General features: G+C 28.3%; 1 protein-coding gene and 1 pseudogene across 3 annotated transcripts in view; one reads left to right on the forward strand and one right to left on the reverse strand.

The window, feature by feature from the left end:
• The window catches only part of TfAP-2 (transcription factor AP-2), a 192,621-nt gene that overhangs the window by 87,247 nt on the left and 87,630 nt on the right, over positions 1-17,744 (forward strand). The window contains exon 1 of one of the 3 annotated variants that reach the window (XM_089222385.1): positions 11,800-12,423. The exons of 1 other annotated variant lie outside the window; for it this stretch is intronic. The gene's annotated coding sequence lies outside the window, so the exon portion shown is untranslated. Of the gene's footprint in view, positions 1-11,799; positions 12,424-17,744 lie in introns of those variants that run through there. One more of the 3 variants, XM_089222384.1, reaches the window with a different exon arrangement.
• On the reverse strand, positions 4,283-4,764 carry LOC149057294 (uncharacterized; annotated as a pseudogene).

Here is a 17,744-nt window from a genome sequence, read left to right on the forward strand (position 1 = left end):
ATTTTAAAGAAATTTTAAAGAAATTGTATAGTTTTTTTTTTTTTTATAAATTATCGATACCTGTAGACTTAATGGTTTTAAAAGTCCATATCTGTGAAACACATATCCGTGTTTGAAAATATTGTTGAAATACAGTTAACAACAATACAATATAATATATATAATATATTGTTACAAAAAAAAAAAAAAAAACAATACACGTAATATTTCTATTCGTTATATTCTTCTCAAACAATCACTTATCATCGTTTATATTCAATAATTTTAATTCGTCCATCTTCAGACGATATATATATATACAGGTATGTGTGTACTGCACTATACCTATTGCTTCAATTCATATGATTTCGTCAAGTCATTCGGGTAATGGACAACATTATTTCTCCGTACATGCACACCCAAACAACCGTCAAGAGACAGTATAATATATAATTATTATTATTTAACTCGTTTTGTTTCGAACAGGCGAAACATTTACCTCCCCCCCTCCCCCGTTCGAAATAATGTAGGTACCGTAACGAGTATTATACGATGAAAGATATATACATATCATTATAATATAGTATTACACTATACGCAATACTTACAGAGTAGTACGTTAACGCGCGAGTTAAAACATCATTATCGTAAATTAGATTTATAGAATTGGCCTTATTTTACACATATAGGTACAGAAACGAATGGTGTTTATATTATTATGATGTACAATCCACATGTGAATTATAACAAAATATAATAATAATATGTTGCTGTATATTGGCGTTATTCAACTGCAGTTATTGAGGTGGGATGAAAAAAATAATTTTGAACACGCGTGAGAAAATCAATCAAAATGTGTAAACATTGTTTTTACTCGAAAAAAAGCATAAAATGTAAAAAATAAATCCAATTCCGTATCTTTTTGTAGGTCGTATTTTGTTATAGTTTTAACTAATGTACTGAGGTAGAGCATATACGCAATTATAATAACACATATTAAACGAAAACTGGACCAGAATCGATTTGGGATCGAGTTGTTTTCAATTAACAAGACGTTGGCTACGAAGGCAGTTAAAGGTGGTACACTGTACATATAGAAAAAACATCGTATAGGACTCGAAATGGAATATAATAATAATAATAATACGTTTATTAGGTATAGCCGTATAGGTATTGGTATTAAGTGTAAAAATACGCACAGACGAGATGGTTGCTATAATGGTAATAATAAATATTTAAAAAACACGTTTGATGCACGCAGCCGCGATTTTTAAACTTTTGTTTCATGTTTTCTATAATAAGTCTGTGATGCGCGTCATACCACCAAGTATGATGATATACTGCTGAATAATATATTTTTTAAATAATAATAATATGATATGTCGCTGTTGTTGTGTTAACGACATAACCAAGTGATGCCTACATTAATATATTATTTATTATTATATTACGTGATGTAGTCTGTAAAGTTGTGAAATTAAGGGGAATAATAGGATACGTAGGCATTATATATTACTAAATCAGTGACTGTAGAAGTACGCGTTTATAGAGTAAATGAAATAATAATTTTAAAAAAAGTCTAACAAGATATTATATATTATATATATATATATATTAATTGTACACATACAACACGCCATTGGACTTAAAGCAAAATAATTAATTACATTTCATTTAATATATTGTATTATTAGGTAGGTACCTATTTTATCGTTATATATTCTCCGTAGCTGCGACGGGAAGTTGAAAGACTTAGGGACATAGAGAGGGCCTTTGTAATAAATGTAAAAGGTTCCATCTTATGTAGAGGTCATGTGCATTAATTTCATTACGATTTGTATAGCCTACACTTCAGCAGCTATAGATTTACGTACGTCGTACAACACGCGAATAAAAATAATAATACATAATATTAAATATTAAATAACTGTTTACGTTTAAGTAGGCATATTATATTATATACCTAGTAAAGTTGTATGACGTGTAGTGTTTCACATATGAATTGATTTATTAAGTCTGTTATAAATTATAATACTTATAGGTACAATTTATCTCAATCGTATCTATATGCATAATTGTTAATCGGACTCTAGTGAAACAACGCGTGGAAAATAAGCATTGACAAAGCATATTTAGTTATATTATTTGTTTACGTTTAAGAAAACAAAGCCCGAGTAATAATTATCGAGTACCTATTGTGAAATTCGTTATATTTATAACATTATAACTTATATATATATATATATATATTATATATATATATATATAATATATGTACGGCCCATCGGCCCGTGTGCCTACATGAAAGTGAATGTTTAATAATATATTATAAAAACTGATAGTTATCAATATATACTAACCCTAACGTACTATGTGTTTGTGTTATATACCTATGACCAAATATATATTATATATATATATACATACATTATAGTATAAAGTCGATATAATTCCGTTCTCTAAAATAATATAAATAGGTACGGTACATAAATTATAATAATAATATTATATAAAATATTATTGTGTATATACTTTATAATATATAGTTTACCATATACATTTCACTTGCCCAGCTCGTATTCCTCGTAAGTTGCATAGCTATAAATAATAATAATAATAATAAATATTATTAAAAACGTTGCCTCGAGCGTATTCGTCAATTTTCATTTTAGGGAAACGGCGTGGTGCGCCAGCTTGAGCGCACACTAACGTGCATCCACACTCACACATTGCTTCCATACACCATTTACATCAACTGGAGACGTTGTACTCGTTAATTATTAGGTATTTTATCATATTTTATTGCATGTAATATTTTAAACACCTCGATCCATGGCATGATGCGAGTTTATAAATATAATAATTGTAATTGGTTATTGTTCAACTTCCATTGCACACATGTTAAAAACGAAAATACCAACATTATTTCTATTCGAATGATTTTTTTAAATTTTCCATATAGTATATATTTAAATATAATATTTTATCCCAATATGATTTTAAGTCTTAGATATTGACTGTTAAAACTTAATTACATTTCAATATAAATGGTCCACTCACTTTATGTATATCTAATAATTATGTTTATTCATTTATACCATCATCAATTTTTTTAAACTATTTATAATAATATTATCTGAAAATACTTAATAAGGTACTATATTATTATTACAATATTTGTATTTGTTCTATTATCTTGATTCAAAATCTATGTTTGAAAAATAAATGAATGACATACAAATACATAATATACGGTATAACGTATTGTTATTTGTTATTTGTTATTATATATTTATATACGCTTTGATCAACTAACTATAAAATAGCACAAGAGTTGTAGATATATTCTATATGCCTAAATAACTATTACCTATAGTAAAGTTATTTAATTATTTAATGTTTTTATGTATCGCTTTTAATTTCCATCGTTGAAAAGATGAAATCAATTTTAGTACAAGCAATTAAATTACAAATGTCTCTGTATATATTCATAATAATTTGATAAATAATTAAAACAAAGTAAATATTCCAGAATAGGTACTACATTGTTTTATCTTCAATCTGAAAAAAATTTTAAAATCTGTTCTTTAAATGTATAACTCGTAAATACTAATTACTTATAATTTATAAATCAACGTTGAATATAATATCTTAAAAGTCGTGCGGAACAGACACCAACTTAAAGAATTAATAAAACATGTGCGTCCTTCACGGGGCCATTACCTTTTTATGTAACAACACATAAGTGTGTGTATACTGTAGTCAGCCCACGCAATGCACAACATAATAATAATAACTATACTATATAGGTATAGGTACTACCATTATTACAATATTTATTATTATTATTATTAATATTTTGTAACATAAATGCAGTAAATAATGAAATATTATGTCATTCAAAATGCACCAAAATTTAAAATTATATCTTTCTAGTAGGTATAAAATAGACAACAATCAACAGAGACATATATCTACAAAATGTGTTATAGAGAAAAACATATTAAACCCATTGTTAGGATATTTGCTGTGTACTTATTATACATATAATATGTTACCGGCAATATGTGTAATTCTGTCATTACATAAAATGCCTAGGTATTTTATAAAATACCGGTTGATTTTAGGCAAATTATTAAAAAAAATTATTTTAGTATAAAATACCTAGGCATATATATATTTCCTAGACATTTTATAGAGTACCTAAATAACTTTTGGCAAAGTATTAAAATAGTTGAGATTAATTTCATAACAGTATACTATATTAACATTATAACATTTTAAATTATGATAATATTGTGTACTATTTGTTACAACATGTTAAGCTAGAATGACAACGGGAGTTACACAATACTTCGTTTTTAACACACACAATTTTTTTACTTTGGCACCTTGTTTTACACGTACATTTTGTAAACCCTTGCCCACTGCCTGTTGACTGTTGACTAGCAACATATCGCAATGCAAGCTCTTCAGCTGGTACCTCATCTAAATGCAATAGTTTTTTTTTGACAAACAGTGAACTGTGACCTAGCATATAATTGTCTTAAAGTTCCATTCTTGGTACCCAGTCGATAGAAACCATCATCTGTAATCTTTTAAAAAAATTCACAATTAATAATAATACAAATTTCGTTTAAAATATTTTTAATATGTACCTACCTCGGTTACAACTGCTAGTATGTTTCGAGCATCTAAACGGCCTTTATCAACATCCGGTACTGGAATCCGAACTGTTGAACCTATCTCAACTGCAAGAAGTTTTTTGTCTGATAGTTTTTTCATTTTATCAGCCTGAATTTCTAAATTTTTTGTTGCATTTTTTCGTAAGTTAAGAGCATTTTCGTTATTTGTTTTAATTTTTATAATTGTTGTATTTAAATCCTCTAATTCAATAATATTTGTAGTTTTAGCATTTGTAGTTGTTTCACTTTCTGTAATCGCTGTTAAATCTTCTTCTGTTTTAATATTTTCTACGACTTCTTCAGGTAAATTTGACGTATTTAATCCGATTTTAATTTTACACCCAAATAATGCTTCATAAGGAGTAGTTTTGATACCTGAATGATAATCTCTATTCTTCATTAACTGAATGAAACGGAGACCTTGACTCCATTGTGAAGTATTTTGTTCTTGCATCTATGTAGTTAGCATTTTTTCTATGTCTTGGTTGGCACGTTCCACACTACCCTGGCTCTGGCTATATGTCTGGGTTTGCCATGTACTATTTTAAGTTCAGGCCAAAGATCTTTGAGGCTTGAAACAATTTGATTAGCAAATTCTCTACCATTATCTGATAGTAAAACACTAGGGGCTCCGCAATTAGTGTAAAAATATCAATGATATTATAAGCAACTAGTTCAGCTCGTTTGAATTCTTAAGATTTCGATATGACAAATTTTGTCAGGTGGTCCTGATAGACCATTATAAATCGATATTTACCATCAGGGTGCGATTGGGAATCAATAAGATCCACTTGGCATCGTGAATTAAATTCGTTAAAAACCATTGGCTTAACAACTATACCTTTTTAAATTCCATTTTGCTATTGTTGGCAAGGTTCACATAAGCTTAAAAATAATTCTATTACACTTCGAGCTATATTTTTATACTTATTGGAAAGTTCTTTAATCATACGATCTCGTCCACCGTGGCCAATCGAAGTGAGTATTTTTTAATACATTATACAACTCGCTTTCACGAATATAATACAGGATATTTTCATTTTCATTGACAAGAAAAATTAGTTTCTTATTCTCTTGTACCATCAATGCATCGTATCTAAATTAAAATTAAAGTTGTATTTTATTTAAGAACAATAATAATAGTTAATTATTGATTATTATCATCAAAATATTAACGAAATCCATCCCGAAAAATTTCGTAATATTTAAAAAATTATATTTTAAACATATCACTCCAATTATAGTATAAAATTAATTAACACTTGGGTATTTGCTTACCTTTTTTGCAACCAAAAATCACGAGGATTTTTTTTTCGTTTTCAAACATCTCAGCATTAAAACTTCCTTTATTATACCAACTCGTCGTATCGTTTATCAGATAATAAAGTGTTATTTTTACCTATATGTAGCCTTTAGTACATTTAATTCTGCATAAAACTGTTCCATTATGAAATATTGTATTATTATACAATATTATTAATTTAATAATTAACTATAGGTATACACTGAACACTTTACTGGTACCTATACGTTGTTAACCGTACTGAAAATAATTTGAAATTTTGAACACAAGATTAAATACCGAATAACCGACAAATGAAACGTATTATACAGGCTAATATAACGAGAACGATTAATTTGTTAATTATCGGTTATCTTCGTCAATATCTGTGGTTATTTGACTATTTGAGTATTTCTAATCTAACCGAGAACGTAGGATTATTACCTGATTATGATTGGGCATTATATATAACAACTAGGAAATATGTGTATTATATAATTTCAGTCATTTTATTAAATTTTATAAAATATCTAGGCATTATATATAAAGACGGAATTACACATATTGCCGGTAACATATATACATTTGAATATTTATTTTTCTGAATAAATATTAGTTATTTTAACATTATTACTATGAGCAATTGGGTAAATTTTTACTTTAAAAATTGGTAACCAATTGTGCGATCTAATTTGAATTTGTCATTAAGATTGCTTGAGCTTGACTTTTCCAAACTTTTGATATTGTCTATCAAATTCCTAAAAACCTATAATGTTACAAATTGTATTTTTTATATTTTTGAAGCAGTTAAAATTAAAAATTCAAAAATGTGGGAATATCGATTTCAAGTAGACCTGACAACAAATTCAAATCTGTTTTAAGAATTCTTATCGCTTCACTATATCCATCAGTACGTTTAGCAAAGAACACTGCTAAAATCCTATGATATACGCATGTGTTAGACAACGATATAAAGTCACGGTATCCAGCAGATTCAGAAATACTATAAATTATTAAGATAATATGTAACTACAACAAAATAAATTATTTTATGGTGAATAATTTTAATCCGAATTTCCATTATTATAATATATATACCTTTTTGTACCAGGGAATCAATGTATATCATTTTAAGAAACGACGGAAACCTATTTTAAGCTTTTATTTAGAATAGCATCATAGTTGAAATATCACTATGATATATTACTTTACAAATTCGATACTTACGACTTAAGTATATATATTATATTCACTATAGATTTTTGTTGTTTTATACATTTTATCCAAATACTACTGCAGTCATGATTAAAAGTGTTTATTAAATCGTTATCCAAACACCTCATCGTAATGTTATATTATTATTTATTAATATATTGAAAGAGTCACAATCGTATAGCCCATAGAATTACATTAAACACGCAATCTTTGTATAATATGATAATAAACAATATCATGGATAAAGAAAATCTTTATGTATATATAAATTTGCGGTGCATAATAAACTGCAGCTATATAGTATCGCATCCTCCTAAAATATTTAAGACTTTTGTATATATATTGTTTTCTTGCTTTGATTATTATATTGATTTATATCCTCTAATTTTTATCAAAATAATCTTCAAGCTTATTATTTAGTTTGTATATATTTTATCAACAAATGTAATCTATAGGTAATATGTATACCTATGAGTGTAAGTCAGCTTTATCATTTTCTCAGGAAATTTTTATATTTTTATATAATATAGAGACGCATAATTATTTGCCATTATATCAAAAAAATTAATTATATTGCTATAATATTTATATTACACTCACTTTTATGCTTAAAAAAATTTTTTTTGTATATAATACAAATAAATTGCACCACAGATTAATTTGATTATATAATCATTAAATTACTGCAGTTCTATTTCGTGCAAAGGAGTAAAAATCGATATACAATACCTATGACTAGACAATCTTCGATTATTTTTCTATAATTTGTACATATTATCAAAAACACGCGACGTCTAATATACCGACTGTTACGCCTCCTTTTAACATGCAAGACGTCTATATAGACACCTCAAAAAGAAAAAAAAATAACGATAATTCTCGATAATTTATAATGAGTATTTTATGAAAGTCAATAACATACTATATATGATATATGTAATATGTATATAGGTTGTGTTATATATATTATATCATTACATGTAGATACTAAAAACTGATGTATTGTATAGTTGACAAGAATATTTAATAATATGATACTTGACATTTTGTTATTTTCAAATTAGAATAGTGTTTAAGTATAATTAAACAAAATATAAGTCGAGTTAATGTCCATAGTTTCCGGGCTTATGATCAATAAAAATATATATATTTAAGTCTTTAGATTAAAATAAATATAAATAATTTATAAGGTATATAAAAAAAATATTATAAGAGACAGGCTTAAATGATATGATGTGTAAACAATTAATTAGTACTTTTTTTTATTATTTTCAATTAAAGCCTCAACAACTAAGGTTATTGGCTTACAATATTTACAATATTAATATTATGTTATAATAATACTAAGTGGTCCAAGTTCTTCATATAGATGATCCGATATGTTTAAAGATGTTCTGGTATCTGCATTTATTAGTACTATATTGTGGTATAATAACTTGAGAAAAATAATTTCAATAATTCATAAGTATAGGTAACTCATCCCGCTATTATAGCTGCTAGTTGAACTTTACATACGTGGCTATAGCATTTTCATTTAATTTATAGAATTATTTCATAATGTATTTTTGTCATTCGAACCATTAACTATTTAGTGTTACAAAAACTATACATATAAATTTAAAATAATAATACTAGTTAAATACATATTAAATAATTAATGAACAAAATTATATTTTCTAATTAGTAATTGCCTAGGACAATATAATAAATAGTAGACCAGGTAGGTCTACTAGACCTATAGGAATATGATCATTATCAAACTGGGTTTCACGCAAAATAATTAACGTTATTTACATCATACCTATATAGGTATAATATTATTATTATAGCATAGTCAACAAAGTTACACATAACTAATATAATATACTATTATAATATACCTAGTACCTACTGCTTTTTATTTTTATTGGACATCAATAACATCAAAAGCAAAGGTCATTAGTTATTACTTATTTGGTACCTATAGTACATTATAAATAGGTATACATATTATTAATAATCATTTTATTTTACTAATAATGGGAAAAAGAAAAAAATGGGATACATTTGTTGAGTGCTGTGATAGTGGTAATGAGATCATAAGCCGGTGATATCATACAACTTTTTTTTTATATATACATTTTATTAAGGCTTCAACAACACAGGTTTTTAGCCTAGTCCTAGTTTTTAATCAAAATTTATACAAGAACATCATACAACTTTGTTTTCAACAACACCTTAGCGAAATTTATTAAAAAGATGTATTATATAGATACTAAAATAAATAATATTATTTACAATTTCTAAATATCATTGCGTGTTCTATAAATGAATATATTTGACTAATAGTATTATTGTTACGAAATTCAATTTGTGTTGTAATTTAACAATTCACTATTCAAAATATATGTATAAACGACTATTACACAATTACTAACAATTTAGGTACAAATGATCAACAGACAATAGTACAATTTCTAAATTATTATTTTATAGCAGTACCTATCGTATACTCGTACATAATATAAATATTGAAATTGAAATTTGATAAATTTGATGTGTAATACTAATTAAGTCTAAAATTTTTGAAAATTTCATTATATGTAGATAGTATATGAAAAATTATAATTATATATTTCTACGTATACTGTCCAAAAATTTAAAAACCTAAAAAGTCAAAAAGTTAAGAAACCTTAAAATCTATGAAAGCTTTTTATTTTTCGTTTAATATCCAATTTTTCAAACACTCTTAATGATGTATCATACCATTGTATATAAATACGTTTAACTTTTTGTATTCCAGGAAGAACAACTTAAATTCAGAGAAATATCCTGCATGGATGACATTTTCAATCATATTAGCTTTAAAAATTGAATATGTTATGAATTTTTCGTAAATTTTTAAATGTTTGTGAATTTGATAAAGTTCGTAAAAATTGTAACGTATAACGCCTAGTAAAAAAAAAAAAATTCTGATTATTTTTTAAATAATTACTTAATAATATAATTTCTGTAAGCACAATTCTGTTTTTATTTTATTTGTGTTGTTCAAATTTGTTGTTAAGAATGCTTGACAACTTTATAACTTTATTATTACTTTATACTTTATACTTTTTTAACAATAATATTATAATATTATTTTTTTTGTTAATACCTAGGCGTTTTTCGAACGTAAGTAAAGTTGTATTAATTTATCAAGTATTTTTAATAACAAATAAAAATTTGTACAATACCAAAACAAAAACAAAGAGTAAAGTCCACAATTTTATATGTTTATAAATAACACAAAAAAAGATCCAAGATGTTAAGCAATGACCTTAAAATATTTTACTATATCAGTAGGTAATTATGCAGTTTTGACTGATAGTACCTACTGGCCCAGTACAAATTCTGGAATACCAGTAGGTACTACTGCAGGTAAAGCGTTATTATCCAGGAATCAGGATATACCTATGACAGTGATGCTTACATGCTTACAATGGCTGTCAGTAGTAATATATTTTGTAAGTTTTCCGCTTGTTCTACATCACCTGAATATAATATATGCCTATCTCGTTCACCGACACATATAGTTATCGTTTGTATAGATACCGACTTTTAATGAGGCCAATGAGGGCTTACCCAAATCTGCTTTAATTATTACTTATATTTGTTTATTGTAACCAACTATTAATCTTGATGATTTTATTTTTATTTTACCTACAGTTCAACTTTTTATCGTTAGATGCTTTAAATAAATGAAATAAATAAATAGGTATTTCATTTTAAAATTGTCTTTTGCCTGTACTGTTATACTATATAGGTTATTCTATACTTACGTACAATATGCAATATTTTATACCACTTTAATCAACGAACCGAATATGAAAACGATCTATTATAGGTTTATATGATTGTGAACGAGTATTTTATAGATTACATTGGTGATGTGTATAGTCATGTTTCTGCGGGCTTCGACAAACCCCGACGTCCAGACTGCCGAGGTGACGGTGCAGACGCATACCTATAATAATAATATTATTATTATGACGCGCAAAAGCAAGTCGGCTGGTGCAATCGTTGACCATTGTATATAATCATAATATAATGCCGGCGTACGGTGGAGACTGAACGGCGACGACGCGCGCGGTGCACGGTCGACGGACTGCGTGGCGCGTCGGTGGCGGGAGTGAACAGGATATAAATCGTGTCATGAAGTTCGCGAATTCGTTTGTTAGATTATTACGGTCCGCATAAAATCGTTTTTATCTCGCGAAAGAATAAAATAATAATAGCATCGGCGCGTACTCACATCGTGCACGGTATATTAAAATAATAATAATATTATAATAACGTTCGAGTAGTAGTGCCTATAAAAATAACTGCATAAATCGTAATTTATAATAAACGCGCGGCGAGCATCTATACATTATAATATTATACGCGCGCTCACCTATACCATAATATAATAATAATATTACGAACGGCGCGCGAGAGACGGCCGTCGACGGGACCGTTGATAATCCGTCGCGCAACCGGTCCGGGGGGGACCAATGAGGCGTGGGCGCCGCGGCCAGCCGACCAATGACGGGCCCGTGGCCCCGGCGCGATCGTGTAGTGGCTACGAGCCGCGGGCACCGGCGCGACGGCGGCGGTACCTGACCGTCAGTCGGCCACCTATACGCGCCACCGAACAACCGCGTAAACATACACGCGCGCACGCACACACGCCGCCCGCGCTATCGCTCGCTCGCTCCGTATCGCTACGGGCCACGTTTCCGGGCGAACCGCCGCTGTAACAACAACAATAATAATATATTATCGCGTCTTGTTTTATCGTCTCGCTGCTGCCCCTCGTCGCACGCGGCTACGCTCACGGTTACGCTCGTCCGCCCGCAGTGCGCGCGTATACTCACTCGCGCCCGGACCCGCCGCCGCCGCAGCAGTTACCCACCCTTGGGCTCTACCCTCGGGAAAATTACTGTCGACATGACGTCGTCTCAATCGTCATCGCGACTTTAACGCGACGGAAACATTGCGTCCGGTTGTGTGCGCCAATATAGGCATAGTGCGAAATCCCGAGTTTTTGAATTTATAATAACACTGCAAAAGTGTTAAAATCATCATATTAAATTATATAGCGTCGGTTTAAAGTGCGTCCCGTATATTATATACCTATTATATTATATACACACGTATAATATACTTCACGTCGTTCTGTGTGCGACATCTCCTGTGCAGTGAATACGTGAATAAATGGTAAAGTACTAAATCGCGCCCTTATTCGATACTACTACCGATTAGGTATAATACCTATATAATATTATATTATTTAGTATATTATTCAAATTATAATAGTTTATTTTGCGGGATAAGGCTTTTACGATATTGTAACCGCGATCGTTTAGATATATATAGGTAATAAAATATTATTATGATTATTATTGTATACCGCTTCCGGCTAGCGTCGGCGAATGCTCACGCCCCGGGGCTAAGTCCTCCGGATACTTACCCCCTTGGGAATTCACCGTGGGTAACTTAACCGAGTTATTGTTTCCTGTGGAAGTTTTATGAAATATATTATTATTGCAGACCGCGATTGATAAAATAGTATCATAGTATAATATATTTTATACCTATAGGTACATCGTTTATAATATAATACCGCAACTCGGGGTTCATGCGTAAATACTATATTGTATGAAATCGATTACCTAGTGAAAATTTGTTTTTCGTTTAGTTATTATCTCATTTCGTTCAAATATTCTAGATATATTTCTACTGGTCGGTGGTCACTGGTGCAACTTGCCCGTTTATAATAATTGTTATATCGATGAAATCAAAATTTACGAACAGGCTTCCGCCGTGGTCGTCGATAGCCTGCAGTATTATAGACGTATTATATTATGGTGTTATAAAGTTTACATCAATATATATTTTTTAGAAATACTATATCATCAAATATTACCTATCCGTATAGGTACCTATAATATTATCAGATCGCGGAATGTGTTTTTTTAGAAATATTCCCTTAAAAATAATTTGTTCAAGTTGGGCCTATATAGTTAGCCTATATATATTATATATATATCGAGTAATATACAAGTGTGGGTATATTGGTACTATACAAGCGATAGGACAAAATATGTTAGTATATGAAAATATAGATGCTTATAGTTTTTTTTTTTTTTTTTTGATTTCCCTATCAACTGAATAGTTCGCTAAGTGTCCAATAAAATTACTGAATTTATTATAATAAATTCTACTATGCTGAACTTGAACATAGAAAAAACGTACAAACGTAGTTTTAGCAATTTAGCCGAAATCTGCTCAGAATATTTTTTTGAATTATAAGTTAAACTAATAAATTGTAATTTGTAAATCAAAATGAAACAATCTTGAATAATAACTAGGTGCTAAGTATATAGCAGTATATAAAAAGAAAAGATAGTAATTGGTAGGTACTTGAAAAATTAATAATATTTATAAAATGCATTGTAATATAGAAAATATAATTATTATTGCTAATATATTATTTGTAAATGTTACATAATATTAATTAAATAATAAATAATAAAAATCTACTATAAAATTAGTAAATAGGTACCTAATGAAATTGCTACTAATGTAATTTAAAATTTAGATAATTTATTATTTAAAAATATTTTCAAATGATACTTTATTGGTATAGACTACATCATAAAATTAATTGTATATATATCTACTAATTCGTTGGGTTAAAATTAAAATAACAATAATATAAAATAAAAAGTGATTAACTCGTAATAAAAATAAAATAAAATGATGAATTCGTACTTTCAACTTTTTGAGCATCCGGGTTCGTACAATTTTTTGTTTTACTTTTTCTTTACATATTTTTTTTTTTTTTTTTTAATTATACAGTGGTTGTATACCTAATCTCTGATTAATAAATTATCAAACGATGCCCGCATACCACCTACGCGTAAATTCGATATTATGAATAGGGTTTATTTTTATTGCATAGTTTCGGTGAAAATCAATCGAATTTTGTTTGCGGTAGGTATTCATCATAAAATATATACTACTCATACTATCAAAACTATCAAAACCAGTTACTACAAAAATTAATTTAAAATGTCTTAAAATCGCTTTCAATCAAAATAATTAATAGATATTCAATAACATACCATCAATATTGTCATATATCTCTGAAGCCTGTGTAGGTATATATAGGTCTAATATTATCATAGTTTTTTTTAAAGATTATTAAATTTTTTTAAAGTCAACATTGTGGCTATGATAAGTTATATTTATATATGTTTGAAGGAAATATGAGGTACGTTATAATGTTATGTATTTATAAATTGTATCATTATGTTAGTTTCATGTATAGTGTATACCTGAATATATTTTCTTAAAATCATAAGAGAAACGGATAAAAATCAATCTAACAAATATTATTACATAGTGTCATAGTAGTATAGAATATAATATATAGGTATGATATTGATATACTTCAATGGGTAGACTTCTATGGTAATTGTGTGTTGTACATATTATAAACTTATAATAACGAGAAAGGGCAGAATCGAACTTACCAGCATAATATATTATATACAATAGCTTGTAATATATAGATTCCGGTGTATTGAAGGTACGAGGCACGGGACGTACCTATATATTTTCTTTTGTAGATACATGCCGAGCGCGTGTGTAATTACGAGTAATTTTTTTCGTCTCTTATTGCTGCCGTATTATCATTTCACAAGGTTGCAGTATCACATGGTTCTATGTAGACGAACAGAAGCAATGACACACCACATATATATGTGTATGATATATATACATGTAGAGTCGGGCGGTGTGATTATTTAATAATGCCACCGGTCCGCAGACGAGTCAAAATAACAGGGCGAAATGATAATACACATCGCGTGTCAGCTCCTCAGATTTTATATGCATTACGATGGGTATATTATGTACGTGCAGGGGGTGTGAGTGTAATACAATGGAAATGTGTCATTATATCGACAGATCGGAGGCGACCAATTTGGTTGATTGTGAGTAACGAACACAGAATTATATAGGTACCTACTAATTTAAGTGATGCGCGGACGGCTACCACGGGTTCGGAGACGCGTGGGAACTTATATATATATATATTCTTATCGCGCGAGAAAATGTGTCATTCAATTGATTGCAGATTGATTGTATACAAATTATTGTAGCCAGGATTATGAAATGGGAGGAAGGGGGTTTAAATATAAATTAAACTAAGTTTTTTATAGTTATCGTTTATAAAAAACATAAACAGCACATTTACTAAGGCAAAAATGACACCGAAGGGGGTAATAATAACCCAAAAGCCCCTGGCTACGCTACTGATTGTAGTATAAAAAATAACCAATAGGGTATCATTGACTCGGTTAGATATTTTTGTATTTATTGATTTGTATTAGGTTGTTCGTGTAATATATAAACGTTGCATTTTAGGTAGGATATTGTGGAGCATAAAATTATCGTTTTCCTTATACTGAATAACGCACAATAATTATTATAACAGTGATGAAAACTGTCCGTTTTGAAAAATGATTAAAATATGACCATTATTATACACGACATCGAGTGGTATACAAAACATAATATCACGTTTAACTCTGATGTAGGTACCTATATATTATTATTCCGTGTACAGGTTCTTTCTCATTCGGTTCATTAAATTGCAAATTACTGCGTCGACAACATATAGGTATATATAATGTAATTAGTGTTTCATAGAATCTACTATTTCATACCTACCATGTCCTGTACGAAACTCTCATAAAACCTATTACCTACTACATAAAATATATTGTTATACTTACATCATAATATTATTCGAATACTTATAGAGTTATAAAATATTAGTTATAAGTAATAAGTTGATAATCAATTCAAAATCTTGATTTATTTGAATGTTTACATAACCAGTATTCTATTTGCATTTATAAAATATAAACAATGATATTATTGATTGTTATCATTAAGAATATTTATAATTATAAAAAAGTAAATAACCGATTAGGACCTGGATCTTATGACCTATGCAGCGGTAGATATTATAAATTATTATAGTAATTATAGAATTATTCGTTTATTTTCTAGTGCTATTATTATTATTATTATTATTATTATTAAGCATTAGGTTGAGACAGTGTAAAATAATAACGTAAACATTTCATTAGTATTCTTTAAAAAAAAAAAAAAAATATTATTAAAAACATTTTTTATACAAGATAATAAAATATGATCGAGATATATAACTTCTTTCATTGTTGTGAATACAATGTTTGTTTAGTCATCTGGTTAAACTATCTGCTAACTTCGTTTTCTTTGTTCGGTCGTAAAATTACTTGTTATTAACAGGAACGAAATGTTTATTGAAAGTGTTCTGCAACTTTTAATACCTATTCTATACCTAGCTAATATAATAATTTGCCGTGAGTAAAATAAGTTTGGAGACCACTGAGTTATAACTTTTAACACTTAAAACAAATATTTTAATGTATACAAACTACCTATAGGTATACATGTGGAATAAGTATTTGTTATATTAATTATTGTCGTTAGCTAACTCTCGTCGTAAGACATAGGTAATTAATATAATTTATTTGAATTATTTAAATGTTATAATATGCACTTATTCGCAAATACCTACCTATTCGGCTGTATTTATTTTAATAAATTTTATTCCAAAAATATATTTTATACACGACAACTAAATTAATAAATGAAAAAAATTGGTTAACTATATCTTAATAGTTAATATTGTAGTTGAATTTATTTCGTATAGAATTCTACTGTATTATGTATGTTTTAATATTTGTGTAAATCTGAAGATTACATATTATATACATTGTTTGTAATATGATAATTTAGTATTGGATAAAATAATGAAATTACAATTATCTCATTATATTAAATTATATAGTAGATCTTAATGGATCTTATAATGCTAAAATGCTCAATTATAATTTTAATTGTTCAATTTTTTGTATAAAGTATGCATGATCAGTTGCGTAGCCAGGGGGGTGGCTATGGGGCTATAGCGCCCCCCTCATTGACTGTGTTTATTTTAGCCATTATATAGCCATATATTTTAATTCATAATAAAAAATATTGAAATATTGTATTTTATCTAATAAACATATATTATAAATAGTACTTATCAGAACTTAAATCACTTAAATCTATAATCTTTACTACATCCTTTCTTATGTTATAATGATTAAGAGGACGTTATACCCATATATGTTGTCTCCGACTTACAAATGTTGAACATAGAAAATTTTAAGCTCACGCCGGATCACGTTATAAGTATTTCAAGATGTACAAAACATTTACAATTTTAAAGTACTCATAACTCGCTCCAAAATTAGGATTTAGTAAAAAGCCCTTATTGAGGTTGTTTAAATAATACTCTTACCTTAAAATTTTATAAGAGGCCAATTTATTCAAATTTTTAAACTAATGGAGCTAAACTTGATCTATACTGAGCGTTAAATTTGCCATGACATAATATACGCACTTGTAAGACTGAGACAATATAAGCGGGTATATCACGTCCTCTTAATTGTAATTATCACTCAGCCGCGGTTAATGAA

This window comes from Diuraphis noxia, unplaced genomic scaffold (genome assembly GCF_037042655.1).
Source record: "Diuraphis noxia isolate RWA-SAM2 unplaced genomic scaffold, SU_Dnox_SAM2 contig0003, whole genome shotgun sequence".
In the NCBI taxonomy this organism is placed as follows: Eukaryota; Metazoa; Arthropoda; class Insecta; order Hemiptera; family Aphididae; genus Diuraphis; species Diuraphis noxia.